The sequence below is a fragment of the Pseudorasbora parva genome, unplaced genomic scaffold (genome assembly GCF_024679245.1).
Source record: "Pseudorasbora parva isolate DD20220531a unplaced genomic scaffold, ASM2467924v1 scaffold_95, whole genome shotgun sequence".
In the NCBI taxonomy this organism is placed as follows: Eukaryota; Metazoa; Chordata; class Actinopteri; order Cypriniformes; family Gobionidae; genus Pseudorasbora; species Pseudorasbora parva.
Window position 1 is genome coordinate 37,206 of NW_027125128.1, and position 5,953 is coordinate 43,158.

At 49.6% G+C, this 5,953-nt stretch overlaps 1 long non-coding RNA gene across 5 annotated transcripts; it reads left to right on the top strand.

The window, feature by feature from the left end:
- Window positions 1–3,992: 3,992 nt before the first annotated feature.
- On the top strand, window positions 3,993–5,786 carry LOC137068668 (uncharacterized). Of its 5 annotated transcripts, none has more exons than XR_010904259.1 (4): window positions 3,993–4,088; window positions 4,293–4,382; window positions 4,784–4,987; window positions 5,366–5,780. It is a non-coding gene; the product is annotated as an uncharacterized lncRNA (long non-coding RNA). The 5 variants fall into 5 exon arrangements; XR_010904261.1 differs by having other exon boundaries at window positions 4,796–4,987; XR_010904257.1 differs by having other exon boundaries at window positions 4,002–4,382.
- The last annotated feature ends 167 nt before the right edge of the window (window positions 5,787–5,953 follow it).

A 5,953-nucleotide genomic window follows, 5' to 3' on the forward strand; every position in this document is an offset into this window, starting at 1 on the left:
ATCATCCGTCTCCCCGCTCCTCATATCCTTTTGCGGCAAAACCAATCTCTTCCCAAGCTAGTCTCGAACCCCGGTCCCCCCGTTGCCACACCCCGCACCCTACCCACTACCCCAGTCTCCATTCCTATCTCCCAGTCCTTCTCCCCTTCTTATCTTTCCTCGAAAAGTATAGCCAACAAAAGTATCCTCCCTGACCAGCCTAGAACCCCGGTCCCCCTGCTACCAAACCTCGCCGCCTAACCACTCCCCCAGCCCCTACCTCTCCTTCTACCTCTACATCCTCCTTCTACCTCTCAGTCCTCCTTCCCCTATTCCTTTTCCATTAAAAAATTAGTCAACCCATTTACATCCCTGACCAGCCTAGAACCCCGGTCCCCCTGCTGCCAAACCACACACCCTACCCACTCCCCCAGCCCCTACCTCTACCTCTACCTCTTTTTACGTCCTCTTTCCCTTATTCATTCCGCATTGAAAAATTAGTCCACGGGTAGGTTCAGGTATGTTAAGGGCCCTATATATCTCCCTCTATCCCCTGACCCCCACGAGGGGTAGGTTTTAGGGGGGTGTTAATATAGGAATCGCCTAATTCCTTCCAGAGTATACCCTTTCTTCTGTGACGGGTAGGTTTAGGTATGTTAAGGGCCCTATATATCTCCCTCTATCCCCTCACCCCAGCGAGGGGTAGGTTTTAGGGGGGTGTTTAATATAGGAATAGCCTAATTCCTTCCAGATTATGCCCTTTCTTCTGTGACGGGTAGGTTTAGGTATGTTAAGGGCCCTATATATCTCCCTCTATCCCCTCCCCCCAACGAGGGGTAGGTTTTAGGGGGGTGTTTAATATAGGAATAGCCTAATTCCTTTAAGATTATGCCCTTTCTTCTGTGGCGGGTAGGTTTAGGTATGTTAAGGGCCCTATATAACGATTGTTACTACTTTTCCTGAAACCCAAAATCCAGAAACCATGCATTACTACCTGTATTCCTCCTTCTCTCTTCCCCATCCCTCCTCCCTGTCCCCCTTCCCTTCCCCCTCCCATTCCCTTTCCATGAACCTCCAATTCCTCCCCTAAATACCCCCCTCAATCCTACGGCTTTTTCTTTTTCCTTTTCCTTCCCCCCCACCACCACCCCCTGCCATGATCCTTCCTCGGAGCACGAAATCCTTCCTTGGATTTACTCTCAACTGGCGAACCCGGCCTCACCCCCTAAGGGGCACGACCCGATAATCCCAGCCAAGCATCATGCCCCTAGGACCTCCTCGTCTTTTTCCTATTCCCCATCTACCACCCCATGGCCAGCCAGTTTCCTGGCCCGGGCTAATAGTGAACCTTATGTGAAAAACGAAACGAGGGAGGGCGGCGAGACTGCGTCGGCCCCCCTCAGGAGCCGGCTTGGCATCCTTTTCGCTCCCACACTCAGTCCCCACCCGGATCACCCGGTTCAGAACCAAGTGAGGCAGCTCTATCCTTATAGTTTCATAATGCCTCTCCCATTCTTGGTTTTCCACAGCCCCCCCATATCCGAAGGCACTGGCTAGGTTAGGTTTTGAAAAAGGCCGCGCCTTCCCCCAGAAAAACCTCATCGGTTAATCCAGTTTGGAGTAGGAAGAACGCAGAAGTGCACGGGCCGGCGCATGTTTTTGATGAGGCTGCTCACCCCCTACCATTATCCCTAACTCCGGAATACGAAATCCACAACTTGATTTATTCTCCACCAGCGAATCTAACCACACCCCGAGGAGTTATGGCTCGATAATCCTGGCCGAGCATCGCATTCCCATGAGTCCCTTCTCCTTACTATTTCCAGGTTCTTATTTTCCCTTTCCTTCTCCATTAACCTTCCTCTTACATCCCTTCCCCTCCCCCTCCTTCCTACCTTCCCCCAACCCCTTCCCCTTCCCCTACTCTCTTTCCCCTAATCCTCCTTCCCTAGGAAAAAATATATATCCCTCTCTTCCCTTCCTCCTAATCCTACCTTAAATTCGTTTTAAAATACCGTTATAGACTGCTATGCCTGTCCCCCCTATTCCTGTCCTTCCCATTTCCTCCCACTCCCTGTTCCTCCCTCCCCCCCTCCCTCCCTCCCTCCCTCCCCCGTTCCCCCAAATACTCCTTCCCCTACCCAAAATGAACACATCTTCAGTGGTGTACCTCAGGATCCTCGGGTGTTTCGGCTCTTTAAACACCATACACCCTCCTCTGAGGCGGCCCGCCCCAGGTGGATCAGTCCCAGGCGTGTGTTCTCCTCTTATTACCCAGCTTTCCCAATCCCCCGACCCCTTCCCCCCATCCCTCCTCTTTTTTCTTTTCTGTTTTCAAAAAATTGTTTCCCCATTTTACTGCCAAAACTACAAGGTCCCAACCCCCACCACCCTCCAACAACCCCTTTATTACAACTACCATGTGCTCCTCCCCAACCACCCTCCAACAACCTCATACCATTTATTCTAAATCCCCTAATGCTAGTCATCGATAGAAGACTGGGTACCATTCAAGACCCTTGAACCCAAGGCCACCTTCTCTGCGTGCTGTCCAAATGGACCCAGAGAGGCTGGATACCTACCCACCCTCCCAAGTCGCCCCTTCGTTAACACCGCAAGGTATCCAGGGCTACCCGAGAAAGGCCTGTGACCCGGGGCTCTCATTGGCGGGTACCTTAGCACCAAGCTTCTACCAATGATCACCCCTAAAGTACATGAAACCCTATACAGACATCACACCTACCGCAGTAAAATGCAACCGTAAGGGAACACATACCCTAACTCCCCTCTATCTGCTCCCCCCTCTTAACCTCCCACCCCACCCTACTCTGTCCTGGTTAGTCCAAAAAATGTTTATTTCCCACAATCCTCAGGGTCCCACTCACTTTCCTCTCTCTCCCTTATCGGTTTCCCCTCCTTTCCATATCCGTAGTCCCTCCCCCTTTGTTTAAAAAAACTTTCCCACCATCTCCCCGTCACCTGTCCCTATCTGCTACCTCCCCACCCGCACTCTCTCTTTTCCCTGCACCCTGGTCTTGAACCCCGGTCCCCCTGTCCTCCAATGAAAAAACCTCACCCCCTCTGATCATCCGTCTCCCCGCTCCTCATATCCTTTTGCGGCAAAACCAATCTCTTCCCAAGCTAGTCTCGAACCCCGGTCCCCCCGTTGCCACACCCCGCACCCTACCCACTACCCCAGTCTCCATTCCTATCTCCCAGTCCTTCTCCCCTTCTTATCTTTCCTCGAAAAGTATAGCCAACAAAAGTATCCTCCCTGACCAGCCTAGAACCCCGGTCCCCCTGCTACCAAACCTCGCCGCCTAACCACTCCCCCAGCCCCTACCTCTCCTTCTACCTCTACATCCTCCTTCTACCTCTCAGTCCTCCTTCCCCTATTCCTTTTCCATTAAAAAATTAGTCAACCCATTTACATCCCTGACCAGCCTAGAACCCCGGTCCCCCTGCTGCCAAACCACACACCCTACCCACTCCCCCAGCCCCTACCTCTACCTCTACCTCTTTTTACGTCCTCTTTCCCTTATTCATTCCGCATTGAAAAATTAGTCCACGGGTAGGTTCAGGTATGTTAAGGGCCCTATATATCTCCCTCTATCCCCTGACCCCCACGAGGGGTAGGTTTTAGGGGGGTGTTAATATAGGAATCGCCTAATTCCTTCCAGAGTATACCCTTTCTTCTGTGACGGGTAGGTTTAGGTATGTTAAGGGCCCTATATATCTCCCTCTATCCCCTCACCCCAGCGAGGGGTAGGTTTTAGGGGGGTGTTTAATATAGGAATAGCCTAATTCCTTCCAGATTATGCCCTTTCTTCTGTGACGGGTAGGTTTAGGTATGTTAAGGGTTAGGGTTAGGGTTAGGGTTAGGGTTAGGGTTAGGGTTAGGGTTAGGTTAGGGTTAGGGTTAGGGTTAGGGTTAGGGTTAGGGTTAGGGTTAGGGTTAGGGTTAGGGTTAGGGTTAGAGTTAGGGTTAGGGTTAGGGTTAGGGTTAGGGTTAGGGTTAGGGGAATGAAAAATCCAAGATCAGGGACCCTAAGGTCCCTGAAATGGTTGTGCACGGTCCAGCCTTCTACTGACCACTAAAGGCGGCCCAGGTCCAAAGATAGCCAACAACGTTACCATGTCCTGCTAGTGCCATTATATGTATAATAAATTTCATTATTTTTTATTATAAGCCAGATAAGTATGTATCATCACATCAGTTTATTTATTTATTTACTATATTAACCATTTATGTTATTTAACCCACACTATATTTTATATAGCCACTCATCATTTTTTTCTCTGTTTTTTTGCAGGAATCCAGGGCTACGTCCACGAGGGGTACGCCAGGCCGGGCTGGATCCACGCGGGGTGCGGAGTCGAGGGTTGACCCATCTGGACCCCAGGTAAGAGGGGTAGGTTTTAGGTAGGGTTTTGTGGTGGGGGTTAGCATGATGAGAGGGCTGTAGACACCCTGGTGACATTGCCAGGGGTGTCTGGGTAGGTTTAGGGGTGATGTGGGTATGTTTATATATTTATTAGCCAGGGGTATCTGGGTAGGTTTAGGTGTGGGGTGGGTATGTCTATATATTTATATATTAGCCAGGGGTATCTGGGTAGGTTTAGGTGTGAGTGGGTATGTCTATATATTTATTAGTCAGGGGTATCTGGGTAGGTTTAGGCGTGATACGGGTGTGCCCAGATCATCATGACGGTAAGTACAGAGAAGGATAATAATCTAGGCCTCATTAAGGCCTCTCGGGTACACCGTGTCCAAGCGTCTGATCCAGGTGCTTTCTGCCCTGAGTCTCTCCTTTAGGGACCACGCTGGATCCGACTGGAGTGCGGTGATTCTGAACGAGGACAACCCGTGGGCCAGAAAGTGTTGAACGAGGTGTCGGCGCTTATCAACGGCATGCAAAATGTTGTGTGCATGTTGATAAGCCCGAACACGGAGTTCATTTTTCGTTTGGCCGACGTATTGTCTCCTGCATCTTGAACAGAAAGCCAGGTAAACGCAGTTAGACGATTCATGGGTCAGAGGTGCAGGGATCTTAAACATCTTTTTGTTAAATCTGCTCATTACCCATTTTGTCTGTACAAAGTATTTGCAGCGACCAACGCGACCCTGGGGTTTGAGAGTGTTCAATTTACTCTGGACCAATATGTCCTTGAGATTTTCATTGCGTTTGTAGGCCGCAATTGGCCTGTGGTGCTGCAGATACTTTGTGGGTCCCAAAAATTTAAGAAAATTTTCTTTGATGGCCAAGTTAAGAGAAACACACTGTTTGGAATAAAGTGCCGTTAGAGGGATGATCTTATCTCTATTGTGTGTCTCTTCTGTATGTTGTTTTTTTGGCTCATCAAAATGTTTTAAAATCTTTTTCAGGAAGGATCTCCCATAGCCACGGTACCTAAGTGCCTGGAACAGGGTCCGTGTGGCTTCCTGGAACGAGCTGGGCTGTGAGCAGATTCTTTTAAATCTTAATAGCTGTGATTTAATAATACCCTTGAAAGTGTGTTTTGGATGAAAACTATCCCTATGTAGCAGAGAATGCGTGTCGGTCTCTTTAAAGTAGACCTTGAAGTCCAGGTGACCCGTTTCTGCGAACCTTGGCCCCTTGTAAGACACAACATCCAAAAAGTTGACCTCTGACCTGTCTATACTGTGCTTAACTGTAATGGATTCCTGGTGTGTGTTTAGATGCGAGATGAAAGCGAGAAAGTCCTCCATCGAATGGGTCCAAACTCCCCAGATGTCATCCAAGAAACGATAATACGCAAACGGTTTCAAGGCGGAGGAAGCGAGGGTTAGGGTTAGGGTTAGGGTTAGGGTTAGGGTTAGGGTTAGGGTTAGGGTTAGGGTTAGGGTTAGGGTTAGGGTTAGGGTTAGGGTTAGGGTTAGGGTTAGGGTTAGGGTTAGGGTTAGGGTTAGGGTTAGGTTAGGGTTAGGGTTAGGGTTAGGGTTAGGGTTAGG